The 18,008-nt window shown below is 45.9% G+C and overlaps 1 long non-coding RNA gene across 1 annotated transcript in view; it reads left to right on the top strand.

Moving 5' to 3' along the window:
* Nucleotides 1–3,872: 3,872 nt before the first annotated feature.
* LOC137333386 (uncharacterized) overlaps nucleotides 3,873–18,008 on the top strand; it is a 67,028-nt gene continuing 52,892 nt past the window's right edge. Inside the window, exons 1-2 of the long non-coding RNA XR_010965892.1 lie at nucleotides 3,873–3,984; nucleotides 6,664–6,743. This is a non-coding gene — a long non-coding RNA (uncharacterized lncRNA). The remainder of the gene's footprint in view (nucleotides 3,985–6,663; nucleotides 6,744–18,008) is intronic.

Below are 18,008 nucleotides of genomic sequence, written 5' to 3'. Positions count from 1 at the left end.
CTCTATATCGTTCTCTTTTTTTTATTCGTTCATGGGATGTGGGCGTCGCTGGTAAGGCCAGCATTTATTGCCCATCCCTAATTGCCCTTGAGAAGGTGGTGGTGAGCCGCCTTCTTGAACCGCTGCAGTCCGTGTGGTGAAGGTTCACCCACAATGCTGTTAGGAAGGGACTTCCAGGATTTTGACCCAGCGACGATGAAGGAACGGCGATATATTTCCAAGTCGGGATGGTGTGTGACTTGGAGGGGAACGTGCAGGTGGTGTTGTTCCCATATACCTGCTGCCCTTGTCCTTCTAGGTGGTAAAGCTCGCGGGTTTGGGAGGTGCTGTCGAAGAATCCTTGGCGAGTTGCTGCAGTGCATCCTGTGGATGGTACACACTGCAGCCACTGTGCGCCGGTGGTGAAGGGAGTGAATGTTTAGGGTGGTGGATGGGGTGCCAATCAAGCGGGCTGCTTTGTCCTGGATGGTGTCGAGCTTCTTGAGTGTTGTTGGAGCTGCACTCATCCAGGCAAGTGGAGAGCATTCCATCACACTCCTGACTTGTGCCTTGTAGATGGTGGAAAGGCTTTGGGGAGTCAGGAGGTGAGTCACTCGCCGCAGAATACCCAGCCTCTGACTTTCTCTTATATACAGAGTATTTACGTGGCTGGTCCAATTGAGTTTCTGGTCAATGGTGACCCCAGGATGTTGATGGTGGGGGATTCGGCGATGGTAATGCTGTTGAATGTCAAGGGGAGGTGGTTAGATTCTCTCTTGTTGGAGATCGTCATTGCCTGGCACTAGTCTGGCACGAGTGTTACTTGCCACTTATCAGCCCAAGCCTGGATGTTGTCCAGGTCTTGCTGCATGCGGGCACGGACTGCTTCATTATCTGAGGGGTTGCGAATGGAACTGAACACTGTGCAATCATTAGCGAACATCCCCATTTCTGACCTGGAGGGAAGGTCATTAATGAAGCAGCTGAAGATGGTTGGGCCTAGGACACCGCCCTGAGGAACTCCTGCGGCAATGTCCTGGGGCTGAGATGATTGGCCTCCAACAACCACTGCCATCTTCCTTTGTGCTAGGTATGACTCCAGCCACTGGAGAGTTTTCCCCCTGATTCCCATTGACTTCAATTTTACTCGGGCTCCTTGGTGCCACACTCGGTCAAATGCTGCCTTAATGTCAAGGGCAGTCACTCTCACCTCACCTCTGGGATTCAGCTGTTTTGTCCATGTTTGGACCAAGGCTGTAATGAGGTCTGGAGCCGAGTGGTCCTGGCGGAACCCAAACTGAGCATCGGTGAGCAGGTTATTGGTGAGTAAGTGCTGCTTGATAGCACTGACGACGACACCTTCCATCACTTTGCTGATGATTGAGAGTAGACTGATGGGGCGGTAATTGGCCGGATTGGATTTGTCCTGCTTTTTGTGGACAGGACATACCTGGGCAATTTTCCACATTGTCGGGTAGATGCCAGTGTTGTAGCTGTACTGGAACAGCTTGGCTAGAGGCGCAGCTAGTTCTGGAGCACAAGTCTTCAGCACTACAGCTGGGATGTTGTCAGGGCCCATAGCCTTTGCTGTATCCAGTGCACTCAGCCGTTTCTTGATATCACGTGGAGTGAATCGAATTGGCTGAAGACTGGCTTCTGTGATGGTGGGGATATCGGGAGGAGGCCGAGATGGATCATCCACTCGGCACTTCTTGTCTATTTGTATCTCTCTATCTATATGTATCTCTTTATCTCTGTCTATTTATCTTTGTCTCTCTCTACCCACCTCTGTGTTTTTCTTTTTATTCATATCCATCTCTTTGTCTTTATTATTTACTGGGGTAGAAATTCGATTTTGCGTTAGGACACAGGGAGAACTCCCCTGCTCTTTTTCCAATATTGCCATGAGATCTTTTACGTTGAACTTAAAGGGCAGTTGGGGTCTGCACCGTCGGAGGTAACTGTCTTTCTGATGAGATATTAAAGGGAGGCCCCTCAGGTGCAGGTCAATGATCCCAGTTCAAGAAGAACAGGTGAATTCTCCCCGTGCAAGTTATTTCTTTCTATTGCTTTCGGATGTGACATTAAACCAAGGCCCCGTCTGTCCTCTCAGATGGACATAAAAAATCCCATCGTATTATTCGAAGAAGAGCAGGGGAGTTCTCCCCAGTGACCTGGCCAATATTTATCCCTCAACCAATATCACTAAAAAACAGATTCTCTGGTCATTATCCGATTGCAGTTTGTGGGATCTTGCTGTGCGCAAATTGGCTGCTGCGTTTCCTACATTGCAACGGTGACACACTTCAAAAATACTTCATTGGCTGTGAAGCAGTTGGAATGCCCTGAGGTCATGAAAGGCGCTATATAAATGCAAGTTCTTTCTATCTTTCTTTCTCTCTTTCTTTCGTTCTTTCTGTTGATACAATTGCCTTCCCTTAACAGAAGAGGGATGGGTTCCACAGTGGGACCAGTCTGAGGCTATCTTGTAGTGTAAAGGAGGCCAAAGGTATGGGGTGAAAGTGACACCATTCATGTGGCCAAATTGAGCATTTGAGTGGCAGGTCCTCAAAATGGATCACAATTGGCAGGTCCACAATAGGAGGTGCCCATCGGAAGACTGGCATTGCCTGTCGAGCTCAGATACGCTAACCTCTCCTCTGGCATCCAACTCTCGCATCCATATCTGGATCAACGCTGCGATGCGTTCTGGAGCTGAGTTCTCCTGAGTGATGTAGGATGATACCAGGGACGAGACTGGAGAAGCTGGGTTTGTTCTCCTTAGAGCAGAGAAGGTTAAGGGGAGATTTAATAGAGGTGTTCAAAATTATGAAGGTTTTTGATAAAGTAAATAAGGAGAAACTGTTTCCATTGGCAGGAGGGTCGGTAACCAGAAGACACAGATTTAAGTTAATTGGCAAAAGAACCCGAGGGGAGATGAGATTTTTTTTTTTACGCAGCGAGTTGTTATGATCTGGAATGCGCTGCCTGAAAGGACGGTGGAAGCAGATTCAATAGTAACTTTCAAAAGCGAATTGGATATCAATAGTTGAAAAGGAAAAATTTGAAGGGCTACGGGGAAAGGGCAGGGGGGAGTAGGACTAATTGGAAGAGCTGGCACAGGCACAATGGGTCGAATGGCCTCCTTCTGTGCTGTAAGATTATATAATTCTGTCAGAATGCAATGCAAATGGTGCATATTTTTGCACCAAAAATTACAGTCATTGCAGTTTAAGTCCTTAAAATTTGGACTGTCTTCAGTTCGCTACTTATGAGATGTCTTTGTGACCATCAGCAACACGTGATGTTTTTAATTGGAAAGGCAGAGCACCAAAAATTAATCTTTACTTAAAAAATTCCTCAGGGTAAAATATTAAGCAAATGCCCCGAATTCACTCTTAAATTAAAGGTCATGTTCTGTAGATTAAGATAATGCATGTATGAACTTTGTAATTACTTCAGGTTTTCTCAGTAAAAAAAAAATTAAATTGAGGTTATTACTCTGCCTACCACCACCTCTCGTCCCCACCTGCATCCAATATGTTCAGCCGTTTCTTTCACTAATTAGGCTTGGGTTTCATGCACAGGAAAGAAGGCATCCCAGACCCGGGGGAGCTGGCTGATATTTTCCTGTCGTGTGTTGACATGTGTAATGAGTTTGAACCACGTATCTGGATTTACACCAAGTACCTGAGATTTTCTTGCCTCTCTCTCCACCCGACCCAGTTAATTAGTGTTTAACATTAACATTTTGAAAACTTGCAAGTTGTGTGAGGAACTGTTGCTAATTGGTTGAAATCACTCAAAAGAGGGAGGTTGAAATCATTGTGCCAGCTCTCCGACACGCTCTTCCTGTTCCCTGCATCGTCTCACCATCTCCTGCTCTAACTCAATCCTTTCGGGGACTTTGAAAACCGTGGAACTCCACCCATCTCTCAGTCTTCCTCTCTTTACATAGAATTACGCAGAACGTCCAGCACAGAAACAGGACATTCGACCCAACAGGTCTGTGCTGGTGTTTATGCTCCACACGAGCCTATTCCCACCCTGCTTCATCTCACCCTATCAGCATATCCTTCTATTCCTTTCTCCCTCATGTACTTATCTAGCTTCTCCTTAAATGCATCTGCACTATTCGCCTCAACTACTCCTTGTGGTAGTGAGTTCCACATTCTAACCACTCTCTGGGTAAAGAAGTTTCTCCTGAATTCCATATTGGGTTGATTCGTGACTAGATTATATTTATGGCCCCTAGTTTTGGTCTCCCTCACAAGTGGAAACATTTTCTCTACGTCTACCCTATCAAACGCTATCATTATCTTAAAGGCCTCTACCAGGTCACTCCTTAGCCTTCTCTATTCTAGAGAAAAGAGCCCTAGCCTGTTCAGTTTTTCCTGATAGTTACAACCTCTCAGTTCTGGTATCCTTGTAAATCTTTTTTGCACCTTCTGCATGCCTCTATATCCTTTCTATAGTACGGAGACCAGAACTGTGCACAGCGCTCCGAGTGTGGCCTAAACAAAGTTCTATACAAGTTTAACAGAACTTCCCTGCTTTTCAATTTTGTCCTTCTAGAAATGAATTCCAGTGCTTGGTTTGCTTTTTTTATGGTCTTATTAACCTCCGTCGCTACTTTTTCTGAAACCTTAAAGCCCTAAACTCTTACAAGTCTTAGGGGGTGAAAATTGGTCGTCACCGGTAACGCAGAAGGGGCTCATGGTGAACCGGCAGCCCATTTTACACCCCGCTCCGACTTTCTTATCCTTTGACTTCAGTGCTGCCCGTTTGGTATGAACCCGATTCACGCTACTAGCGAAGACTGATTTCACCCCCTTAATCACCATCTCTTAGAACCATAGAATCTTACAGCACAGAAGGAGGCCATTTGGTCCATCATGCCTGTGCTGGCTCTTTGAAGAAATCTTACTTCATCGCGTCAAACGTTCTTGGCAGTCTCAGTCTTAAAGAAAAGAAGTTTTCTTCCATTACAGACAGATAAAGTGTAAGAAATAAGTCAGTGGACATGGGCAGTGGTATTCACTGTTGATTGTATTCATATGGTTTATATCAATTAGTGTTAATTGTATTCAGGTGGTGCGTATCAATTGGGGACTCTCTTGCATCCTTTTATATGAGAGCTGATCTAGGGTGGTGTGGGTGTAAGGTGGATCTCTGTGAATAGGCTTGGAAGCAACTGAAGATCAGGCTCAAGTGTTCTATCCTTCACCACCTGGCTATCAGGTTTAGGGAGGGAATTCCAGAGCTTGGAGCCTAGGCAGCTGAAGGCACGGCCGCCAATGGTAGGACGATGGAAATTGGGGATACGCATTCTGCATTCTGCATTCTGCATTCTGCTTACTGTTTGCCCAAGGGCTCAGTTGGCGGGTGCACCATCTGCCGTGCAACTGAATGTTGTGATCCAGAAGCATACCAGGATTCTTTCTCAATCCAGGGGTACATCACACCAGTGACCAATCTTCATGCCCGAGACTAGACAATTAGTGTTGGTGGACTAGTCAACATGGGCCATTCAGTGGCATATTTTTCCTAAACCACCTCTTCTAATCCGCGTTTTTGTTTATTTTATCATTTTAAAAAAGAAATAACCCAATTTCTATCACCGTTGGGACCAACAATGTAACTGGCAATTTCACCCCGTGCCTGCACACCTACATTGGCTCCTGGTCAGGGAAAGCCTTGAATTTAAAATTCTCATCCTTGTGTTCAATTCCCTCTACGGCCTTGTCCCTCCCTATCTCTGAAACCTCCTCCAGCCCTACAACCCTCTGCGATCTCTGCACTCCTCCAATTCTGGTCTCTTGTGCATCCCTGATTTCCATCACCCCATCATTGGCGGCCGTGCCTTCAGCTGCCTAGGCCCTAAGCTCTGGAAGTCCCTCCCTAAACCTCTCCACCTCTCTCTCCTCCTTTCAGACGCTCCCTAAAACCTACCTCTATGACCAAGCTTTTGATCGCCTGTCCTAATATCTCTTTATGTGGCTCCATGTCAAATTTTTGTCTGATAATGCTCCTGTGAAGCGACTCGGGACGTTTCACTACATTAAAACGGGTCAAAATCCTGGAAGTCCCTCTTTAACAGCACTGTGGGAGAACCTTCACCACACGGACTGCAGCGGTTCAAGAAGGCGGCTCACCACCACCTTCTCAAGGGCAATTAGGGATGGGCAATAAATGCTGGCCTCGCCAGCGACGCCCACCTCCCATGGATGAATTTAAAAAAAGACGCTATATAAATGCAAGTTGTTGTCATTATTTGTGGGCGTTTGCTGTGTGCAATATGGCTGCCACACTTACCTATATAACACCAGTGGATGTATTTTCAACGTGTCTATATAGTGCCTGAGGACATCTCTCAGGGAGACATGCAGAAGCACTATATAAATACATGTCTTCATTCCTTACGGTTATCATTGGGATTTCAGTAAAGTGTAATGCTGGTTTTGGACTGTAAGAAATACCCAGTGGTACAATTACAGTGTCTGCCCTGCCAACATTGAGCTGTCTCTGAGCAGTGTATTTTAGGCTAAAGGGTAAAGTACTGGTGTTACTGGACTATTACTGCGTGTGGTGGTGTTGGAGTCCACATAAGGTGACAACTTAAGAGCAGCATACAAGTCTATTTTCATTGGAATAAAATCCTCATTGCACTTCCTCTACATACAGGTTACCCCTCTACTATCTGTCCTGTTGGACCCCAGCGTACCCAAGCTTCTCAGGGGTCAGTTATGGTCTCGAGCCTTCTGGTGAGTCTGATCTGTTCGATGTGGCAATATTTGGGAGGGGGACCGATTACGCTGAGGCACTCGATCTGGCAAAGTATAAGAACCTTATGGAAGATTGAATAGTGATGACAATGCCTGTCGCGTGACAGATTTAGGTTTGTAGAGTTCCTGATATAGAAATTTCACAATGGAATGAAGGCCATTCAGTCCATTGAGCCTGTGTTAATGCTAGCTCCATGTTGAAACCATCTACTCCAATCTAATCTACTACAAAGCTTCCATAGCTACATTGTCCTGTTGTGCAGGTTTTAGGAAGTGGTCAGATTGCGCACAACAACAACAACAACAACAACATGCATTTATATAGCGCATTTAACATAGTAAAACGTCCCAAGGCGCTTCACAGGAACGTTATCAAACAAAATTCAACACTGAGCCACATAAAGAGATATTAGGACAGGCGACCAAAAGCTTGGTCAAAGAAGTAGGTTTTAAGGAGCATCTTAAAGGAGGAGAGAGAGGTAGAGAGCCGGAGAGGTTTAGGGAGGGAATTCCAGAGCTGAGGGATTAGCTGAAGGCACGGCCGCCAATGGTGGAGCGATTAAAATCGGGGATGCACAAGAGGCCAGAATTGGAGTCAGTGGGCAGAAAATAACCGGGCACAGTTCCAAAAGGTGAAACAGGCCATCATTAAGTTAGCAGCAGCTTGCATTTATACAGAAATCACATTATGCATTAAATAGCTACCCAGGATAATTGGAGCGAGGAGGCAGAGGTGGCGAATGGATCGACTGTTGTGTGCACCAACGTTGAATTTGCTAGTTACACCCCTGCAATCAAACCTGCCTATATGGTCGCCCAAAGGACCGGTCAGATTGGATACACTTCACAGGTGCCCATTATGTACAGACGGAGTGTCTGACCGCCTATACTGTATGTCGTGACTGTTGTAATGATAGGGTGTGGATTCATGCACCGACCATGCCATCGTAAACCGAGCACTAAAAGTTCATTCAGGTCATTTTCAAATACTAATATCAACACTTGTCAGCCGTGGCTCAGTGTGCAGCACTCTCGCCTCCGAGTCAGAAGGTCATGGATTCAAAGTCCCATTCGAGAGACTTAAGCACATAATCTACGTTGACACTCCAGTGTAGTGCTGTCTTTCGGATGAGACATTCAACCGAGGTCCTGTCTGTCTTCTTAGGTGGATATAAAAGATCCCATGGCCACTATTTTGAAGAAAAGCAGGGGAGTTCTCCTGATGTACTGGCCAATATTTATCCCTCAATCATCACTAAAACCTGGTCATTTATTTCATTGCTCTTTGTGGGATCTTGATGTGCAATTAGGCGTTTCCTACATTACAACAGTGACTACACTTCAAAAGTACTTCATTGGCTGTAAAGCACTTTGGGACATCCTGAGGCCATGAAAGACGCTATATAAATGCAAGGCCCTTCCTTATCTATTGAATCTCCACCTCAACCTTTTACGATTAGAGCTAACAGGATATTTAGTATGCTAATGGGCTATGATAAAGCAAAGACTGACTAGAGAGGATTGCACATTATATTAAGTAAGTGGGAGCGTATGACTGACTGAAAGAGCACTCCAGAGACAGGGAGCAAATTCCTTGGAAGAAGGCCAGATTTGCCAGCCCTCAGTTGCATGGGAAAAGAGATTCCTTTTGCATTGTGGGAGCAGAAAAATTACATCCCATAATAAAACGAGCATAAACACTGTCAGACCAGTAAGTATGTGGTTTACAATGCATGGGACCGCAAAACTTAATTTTCCTCATTTTTTTTTTGATGTGGGAATGCCGGATTAAACTTCTCTGGTTCCCTCTCAACGAAAGAATGTTGCTGGAATTCTGCATGAAAGACAGCCTTTGTCTACGAACAGGAAATCTGCCCTAGAAATCAGGAAATCTCTGGTCACCGCAGTCGTCATCTCTAAGTAGCAGTCAACCTCACTTAGCAAGACAATGTTATGCTTCGTTAACCTGTATTATGAACTGCAGTTGGGGTTATCGCCTCAGATATCTGTGTTTCCAGATGGAAAAAACCAACACATCAACAAATTGTATTTATTTAGCACCTTTAAAGTAGAAAAACGTCCCAAGGCGCTTCACAGGAGCAAACTTGACACCGAGATACCTAAGGAGATATTAGGATAGGTGAAAGAGGTAGGTTTTAAGGAGTGTCTTAAAGGAGGAGAGAGAGGTGGAGAGGTTTAAGGGGGAAGTTCCAGATCTTAGAGCGTAGAAAGCTGAAGGCACGGCCGCCAACGGTGAAGCGATGAAAATCGGGGACGCGCAAGAGGCCAGAATTGGAGGAGCGCAGAGATCTCGGAGGGTTGTAGGGCTGGAGGTGGTTACAGAGATAGGGAGAGGGGCGAGGGCCATGGAGGGATTTGAAAACAAGGATGAGAATTTTAAAATCGAGGCGTTCCCGGACCGGGAGCCGATGTAGGTCAGCGAGCACAGGGGCGATGGGTGAACGGGACTTGGTGCGAGTTAGGATACGGGCAGCAGAGTTTTGGATGAACTGAAGTTTACGGAGGGTGGAAGATGGGAGGCCGGCCAGGAGAGCACTGGAATTAAAAAACACAAGAGAATTAATAACAACTTGTCATCATCGTAAGAAAATGTCCCAAGATGCTTTGGACCGGGCACTGAACCTTTGTAGGGGGTAGGATCGGGGGGGAGGGGTTCTGGAGAGGCTATTGAAACTTGATCAAAGTTTGTGAGGAGGCTGTAAAGGTGAGGAGGAATGTAGCAATCAATGGGATATGATAGTGTAATGGTTATGTTGCTGGGTTAGTAAGCTAGATTAAAGTGAGTTCTAAGCCTACTGTAGCAGTGTGAGAATTTTGAGTTTCAGTGTATATAAAACAAAACCTGGTAATAAAAAGCCAGTATCAGTTAGATTATTGTAAAAACCCAATTGGTTCACTAATGCCCTTCAGTGGGAGGAAGTGTGCTGTCCTTACCTGCTCTGGGCCTCTATGTGACTCCAGTCCCCTGCCAAGAGAGAAATCAGGAGGGCAAAAAGGGGATATGAGATTGCTTTGGCAGATAAGGCAAAGGTGAATCCAAAGAGCTTCTACAAATACATAAAGGGCAAAAGAGTAACTAGGGAGAGAGTAGGGCCACTTAAGGATCAACAAGGTCATCTATGTGCGGAACCACTAGAGATGGGTGAGATCCTGAATGAATATTTCACATCGGTATTTACGGTTGAGAAAGGCATGGATGTTAGGGAACTTGGGGAAATAAATAGTGATGTCTTGAGGAGTGTACATATTACAGAGAGGGAGATGCTGGAAGTCTTAACGCGCATCAAGGTAGATAAATCTCCGGGACCTGATGAAATGTATCCCAGGAGGTTAGGGAGGAAATTGCGGGTCCCCTAGCAGAGATATTTGAATCATCCACCGCTACAGGTGAGGTGCCTGAAGATTGGAGGGTAGCAAATGTTGTGCCTTTGTTTAAGAAGGGCGGCAGGGAAAAGCCTGGGAACTACAGACCGGTGAGCCTGACATCTGTAGTGGGTAAGTTGTTAGAGGGTATTCTGAGAGACAGGATCTACAGGCATTTGGAGAGGCAGTGACTGATTAGGAACAGTCAGCATGGTTTTGTGAGAGGAAAATCATGTCTCACAAATTTGATTGAGTTTTTTGAAGGGGTAACCAAGAAGATAGATGAGGGCTGTGCAGTCGACGTGGTCTACATGGACTTTAGCAAAGCCTTTGACAAGGTACCGCATGGTAGGTTGTTACATAAGGTTAGATCTCACGGGATCCAAGGTGAGGTAGCCAATTGGATACAAAATTGGATTGACGGCAGAAGACAGAGGGTGGTTGTAGAGGGTTGTTTTTCAAACTGGAGGCCTGTGACCAGCGGTGTGCCTCATGGATCGGTGCTGGGTCCGCTGTTATTTGTTATTTATATTAATGATTTGGATGAGAATTTAGGAGGCATGGTTAGTAAGTTTGCAGATGACACCAAGATTGGTGGCATTGTGGACAGTGAAGAAGGTTATCTAGGATTGCAATGGGATCTTGATAAATTGGGCCAGTGGGCCAATGAATGGCAGATGGAGTTTAATTTAGATAAATGTGAGGTGATGCATTTTGGTAGATCAAATCGGGCCAGGACCTACTCCGTTACTGGTAGGGCGTTGGGGAGAGTTATAGAACAAAGAGATCTAGGAGTACAGGTTCATAGCTCCTTGAAAGTGGAGTCACAGGTGGATAGGGTGGTGAAGAAGGCATTCAGCATGCTTGGTTTCATTGGTCAGAACATTGAATACAGGAGTTGGGATGTCTTGTTGAAGTTGTACAAGACATTAGTTAGGCCACACTTGGAATACTGTGTACAGTTCTGGTCACCCTATTATAGAAAGGATATTATTAAACTAGAAAGAGTGCAGAAAAGATTTACTAGGATGCTACCGGGACTTGATGGTTTGACTTATAGGGAGAGGTTGGATAGGCTGAGACTTTTTTCCCTGGAGAGTAGGAGGTTAAGGGGTGATCTTATAGAAGTCTATAAAATAATGAGGGGCATAGATAAGGTCGATAGTCAAAATCTTTTCCCAAAGGTAGGGAAGTCTATAACGAGGGGGCATAGATTTAAGGTGAGAGGGGTGAGATACAAAAGGGTCCAGAGGGGCAATTTTTTTCACTCAAAGGGTGGTGAGTGTCTGGAACGAGCTGCCAGAGGCAGTAGTAGAGGCGGGTACAATTTTGTCTTTTAAAAAGCATTTGGACAGTTACATGGGTAAGATGGGTCTAGAGGGATATGGGCCAAGTGCAGGCAATTGGGACTAGCTTAGTGGTATAATGGACATGATGGGCCGAAGGGCCTGTTTCCATGTTGTAAACTTCTATGATTCTATGATTCTATGATTCTAATGTAGCCTAGCAAGCTGCTCAGTTTGTATCAAAACCACTACCTGTAGTTCAAGAAAAGGTCTCACCACCTTTTCAGTGCAATTATGGATGAACAATAAATACTGGCCTTGCCCACATCTTGAGAATAAATAATGAGAAAGGGGAAGGAGAGATCCAGATAACCAGGGCTGAGATTGCAGATTTCTACATTACTCTCCTTCTGGCTTCCTTGTTGGTCCCTGCATTATTACTGTGTTGAAGCAAGAACTTATTCCAGTGTTTTGTGAGGTGCTCCTTACATTACATCAAATCAGCTAACCGCAGATACCTGTGTCTCCCTCCCTTGGCCACACTCCCAGGTAAAACGAGCCCAGGTCCTAGCAATCACTGGCACTGCAGACCCAGGAAAAATGATTCTATCATCGGGATAAAGAAGCTGATTTTCGTTGTGCAAACGCAGGCCGTCAATCCCTTGCGAGTTGCTACAACCTGGAATGCATTTCCTGTGGGGAAAGAATGAGGGAGAGTGGGTCTAATTGGATTGCTCTTTCAGAGAGCCAGCACAGGTGTAATGGGCCGAATGGCCTCCTTCTGCGTTGTGCCATTCTATGATTTCTGTTTCTCTTCCGTTTTATTTTCCTCAGAGAGGAGACTGTTAGTTGTAAAATAGTCCGCAAGCTCAGACAGCGTAATCTGAGTCCGACCTTTAAATGGTAGGTCACTTGGCATCTCTGCCTATCGCACAAACAATTCCACTGCCCCTTAAATTCGGCATGGCAAGAAGAGTGCAGGCCAGGAGCTGGGGGCTGAGGACACCCCTGACCATAACGCAACCACCACCCCCCCTCCACCACCCTGCCCAATCCTCACTCACTAATCTTTGGAATTTTAGAGAAGCGAAAGGAAAGAATCTCATATTCCTGTAACCCACTCACACAGGATTAAACTGGGAATTCCAAACTCTCTTCTGCATTCAGGTTGAGATAATTCTGTTTTATTTTCATTCATTTGGATTAGACACTTTATTTATTTAAAATTCCCTGTGATCCAGGAAACCATGAAGTCATGTTGGAAAATTTCCAAGTGGAAATGGTTTCATGTACAAAGGCCCTAGCCTGGGGGCTGGAGGGGGGGGAGGGGGGGGGGGGGTTTAGTGGAGGTGGGGGCTTAGTGGAGGTGGGGGCTTAGTGCGCGATGGGATAGTGGTGGTCCTGGGCCTGCATCGAGCCAAAGCTGACAGCGTGAAAGCCCTACGGCTCGGGGTCCTGGATGAATTAAGTTTCAATGTTTTGACCCTGGTTCATCGTGAGGTTGGACCCACAACCCTAAACTGACAATAAATAAATCGGAAGCCTCACTCATTTAGTTACATTATACGGTTAAAGGAGGGTTTAAACCTGGCCTGTCAGTAAATTTTCTCTTCCTGTCAGCTGACACTATTCAAGGATGTCATGTGACATAAAGCACTATGACAAAGCTTAGCAATCGCAGCGGTGATTAACAACCAAAAAAATGACCATGTCCAACAGGAGAGAGGCTACCCACCTGCACTCGACATCATCATCACCCAATCCCCCACCATTAACATTCTGGGGGATCACCATTGACCTAAAACTCAGCCGGACCAGCCACATGAATGCCATGGCTACTAGAGCAGGTCAGAAGCTGGGTAGTCCGGGCAATTGGAGAGCATTCCTTCACACTGCGGACTTGCGCCTTGTGGACGGTGGAGAGGCTTTTTGGGTGTCAGGAACCTCACCCTTATCCTGAGCTGATCAGAGTCGGCCTGAGCCACTGCCAATTCAGGGAGACAGGAATATCCAGGCCTGTGTCTTCAAATCCTGGAGTGAGGACTTGAACCCCCCAATCTAGAAGGCGGAGCGTGCTGCCAACTGAGCCAAGTCGGTACTCGAGCGTGAGTAGGCGGGCAAGCTACTGGAGACTTTGTCGGAGCAATGTCCCAGCCAGAGTCAGTGCCTTCGAGAAAGGAGGAGATTGGGACATGGAGACACTTGAAGCAAGCAGAAAAAAAAAATAATGGATAGCAACGAACTCGCAACAATCAATCCATCTTATCTCAGGCTCTCAATCAAGACCTGACAAAGGTATCAGATCGCACTTTCAAAGAACTTTCATGGCACAAAAGCCTCTCAATTAATTTTTGATTATTTTTATTAAAAAGGAAAAGGTTGAACGACAGAAGGAGCTTTTTTTTTTGGTTCCTTCTGTGTGCGTGGCTGAAGCCAATAATTACCTTAAAAGGGGGTCAAGGCGTATTATTACAGTCTGTAGAAAAGAACTGGAGTTAAGAATAGCTTATCAGTGTCTCTGAAGGATTTGTCTCTTCATATCTCGTAACAAACCAATCAGTCCCCTTTAGATCAGATCCGCAGCAAACTACTCTTTAATTTTATTTCTAATTTCTTAAACTGTGTGTATCAGGCACTGTCCTGTTAAGGGTGGAGTGAATACCAAATACCATTATCATTCTGGCTCAAACACAGGAATATTTTTTTTACCCGTTAAAGCTGTATAACCTTGGAGGTAAAACAGGAAAACATTTTTTAATTTCTTTATTTTTTTTCTCTCCTCGCCTAACACATGCCAAGCTTTAAGAGTCCTCAAAACAACTGACTGAGTGAGAAGGGCATATTACTTTTTTTAAAAGTACAATCTCTTCATGTGAGGGGCACACCAGCTCAGGGAGGCTCTTGAGATAAGAATGGGTTACTGTGTGTGTCAGACACCTGGCTCTCAAAGAAAGAGCTTGCATTTATATAGCACTTCTCGTGACCTCAGGATGTCCCAAAGTGTTTTACGACCAACAACATGCTTTTGACATGTATTCACTGCTGTAATATAGGGAAACACAGCAGCCAATTTGCGCACAGCAAGATCCCACAAACAGCAATGAGATAATGACCGGATAATCTGTTTTTTTAGTGATGTTGGTTGAGGGATAAATATTGGCCCCAGGACACCGGGGAGAACTCCCCCTGCTCTTCTTCCAATAGTGCCATGGGATCTTTTACATCCACCTGAGGGCAAACGGGGCCTCAGTTTAATGTCTCATCCGAAAGACGGCACCTCTGACAGTGCCGCACTCCCTCAGTGCTCACTGGAGCATCAGCCTAGGTTTTGGGCTCAAGTCTCTGGAGTGGGACCAGAACGTATGGCCTTCTGACACGGAGGCGAGATCGCTACTCACTGAACCATGGCTGACATCTTAGTAAAAACATGCAAATTTCATTTTTTTCCCCGCTGATTCCCTCCACAGATAATAAGTTGTGTTATGCTCACTTAATCTTTAACAAAGGAGGCACATCTCCACAGTCTAAGAATTTTAATTCATGCTCAGCTTATAACAATCGAAAACAGTAAGATCATGTTTGAAACAATAATGCACCCGGGGATCCAAGAACGGAAGGAGAAGGTAAAGCAGCAAGGCCCCTTTACAGGGTAAAGGCACTGTCTGGTGAGCAGTCGAGCCCGTACACGGCTGCACACTCCCCGGATCTGTGCTGAGTTAGCTGATCCCAGCTGGCTGATATTGGATGCCCCCCCAACCCAGCTAACTGCAGAAACCCTCGAAGTAGGGATGAGGGGGGAAAGAAATCAGCCCCGCTCTCTGCTCCTGATCAGTACCCAGACCTTTGGGATGTCCTGAGGTTGTGAAAGGCACTACATAAATGTAAGTTCTTTCCACTTCCCTCGACCCCTCCACTGTCTCTCACTTATCACATTGGTTGTCTGGCATCCAGTACTGGATGAACAAAAATTTCCTCCAACTAAATATTGGGAAGACCGAAGCCGTTGTCTTCAGTCCCCGCCGCAAACTCCATTCCCTGATCACCGACTCCGTCCCTCTCCCCGGCCACTGTCCGAGGCTGAACCAGATCGTTCGCAACCTTGCCGTCCCTATTTGACCCTGAGATGAGCTTCCGACCACATGTCCGCTCCATCACCAAGACCGCCGACTTCCACCTCCGTAACATCGCCCGTCTCCCATCTTCCACCCTCCATAAACTTGAGCTCATCCAAAACCCTGCTGCCTGTATGCTAACTTACACCGAGTCCCCTTCTCCCATCACCCCTGTGCTCGCTGGCCGACATTGGCCACCGGTCCGGGAACGCCTCGACTTTAAAATTCTCATCCTTGTTTTCAAACCCCTCCATGGCCCTCGCCCCCTCCCTATATCTGTAACCTCCTCCAGTCCTACACCCCTCCGAGATCTCTGCGCTCCTCCAATTCTGGCCTCTTGCGCATCCCTGATTTTAATCGCTCCACCATTGGCGGCCGTGCCTTCAGCCGCCTAGGCCCTAAGCTCTGGAATTCCCTCCCTAAACCTCTCCGCCTCTTTACCTCTCTCTCTCCTTTAAGACGCTCCTTAAAACCTACCTCTTTGACCAAACTTTTGGTCACCTGTCCTAATATCTCCTTATGTGGCTCGGTGTCAAATTTTGTTTGATAATCGCTCCTGTGAAGCGCCTTGGGACGTTTTACTACGTTAAAGGCGCTATATAAATGCAAGTTGTTGTTACTTTCTTTCTTTTCTCAGCCCCCAGATAGTCTAGTGGGGGCTTGCGTCTCGCTACACTTCAAAAGTACTTCAGTGGCTGTAAAGCGCTTTGGGACATCCTGAGGTCATGAAAGGCGCTATATAAATGCAAGCCCTCCCTTCCTTCCTCCCTTCCTTCCTTTCATTTTTTCTTTCTGAAAGTCGGCGGTGAGCAAATAGTGAGCGCGAGAGAGTAAAGCCAGGACAGCGAGGGAGGGAGGAGGGTCAGTTACTGAGACAAATAAAGCAGATTCCTTTCACATGGAGGAAGAAGATAGTAAAACGAAATAAGGGGTGAAAGTCACTTTAGGCCCACGATGAGTTACCGCCTGTTTTGTGCTACCGCTCAACAGCAACAGCAACTTGCATTTATATAGCGCCTTTAACATAGTAAAAACATCCCAAGGCGCTTCACAGGAACGATTATCAGACTAAATTTGACACCGAGCCACGTAAGGAGATATTAGGACAGGTGAGAAAAGGTTTGGTCAAAGAGGTAGGTTTTAAGGAGCAGCTTAAAGGAGGAGAGAGAGGTAGAGAGGCAAAGTGGTTTAGGGAGGGAATTCCAGAAACAAATTTCACTCCCTAAGGGAGAAAATGTTTGAAACCCAAGAGAGAGAAAAGAATGAGTCTTCCTGGCTGCCAGTTTTGAAACATTTGGTGCGTTTAGGTTGGCACAGGAACAATGTAAAACCAGCAATATAGCCCAGCTTGGTTTAAAGGACTGGGTGATGTGTATGGATATAACAAAGAGGTCAGCCTCTAGTGAACAACGCTGGACAGGCAAACACAAATATTCCCAACTGCATGGGCAAACAGCTGTGTGAAGATCCCAAAGAAGTTACAAACCACGGGATATGTGGACGGCGCTGTATCGTGGGACCAATTTAAGCTAGGGTGATGACCGTCTGGTTTAGAACAGCTCAGTCTGCTTTCAGGGCTGGCCTCTCTGTAACTTTGATCATTGAAAACCAGACAGAAAAAGTCTGGCTCTCGATTGTTGAGGTTAAAAATAAAATGCTCCCACAACCCCAGCTCCTCTCCTCCCCCATCTCGATGACTAAATGAGTTTGTCCAGTGATTTGCTGAGTCGTATGAGAGGCCCCAGGTTACATCTCCATGCTGTGCGCAAATTGGCTGCTGCGTTTCCTACATTACAACAGTGACTACACTTCAAAAATACTTTATTGGCTGTGAAACGCTTTGGGATGTCCTGAGGTCGTGAGAGGCACTGTATAAATGCAAGTCCTTTCGTTCTTTCTTTGTCTTAATTGCCAGCATTATTCAGTAACTAATCTCACATCCTGCAATGCAGCCACGACCATTAGCTAGACACGATGATGAAAAAAAAGATGCATTTATATTTTAAAAATTACTTATCAAAACCCAGACAAGGTACAAGAATAAAACGCATTTAAACGGTGTAGAACATTGGGTTGTTCGGTCAAACGTCATTGCAATAAAGTCCTTTGTTGTAAGTGTCTCATTACGACAGGCTGTGGGCTGGAGGGCCGTGCATGCAGTATCTGAGACACTGGAAAATTAGAGACTGATATTTTCGTTCCTCCTTTTTTAACCCTTTCACATCTCAGTTCGGCAAATGCTGGCCAACCTCTAACACTGACCATTCTCCACGTGTAAAGCTGGACAGGGTGAATGTTTGGCAAAGTATCTGACTGAAGTGACTTTCACTGACGAGCTCAGCCCTCTCCTCACCTGGTGCCTACACACAGTGTCATAGAATCATAGAATCATAGCAAATTTACGGCACAGAAGGAGGCCATTCGGCCCATCATGTTCGCGCTGGCCGAAAATGAGCCACCGA

This window comes from Heptranchias perlo, chromosome 16 (genome assembly GCF_035084215.1).
Source record: "Heptranchias perlo isolate sHepPer1 chromosome 16, sHepPer1.hap1, whole genome shotgun sequence".
NCBI classification, from domain to species: domain Eukaryota; kingdom Metazoa; phylum Chordata; class Chondrichthyes; order Hexanchiformes; family Hexanchidae; genus Heptranchias; species Heptranchias perlo.
The sequence above is the reverse complement of the archived record's forward strand: the minus strand, read 5'-3'. Positions and strand labels throughout refer to the sequence as shown.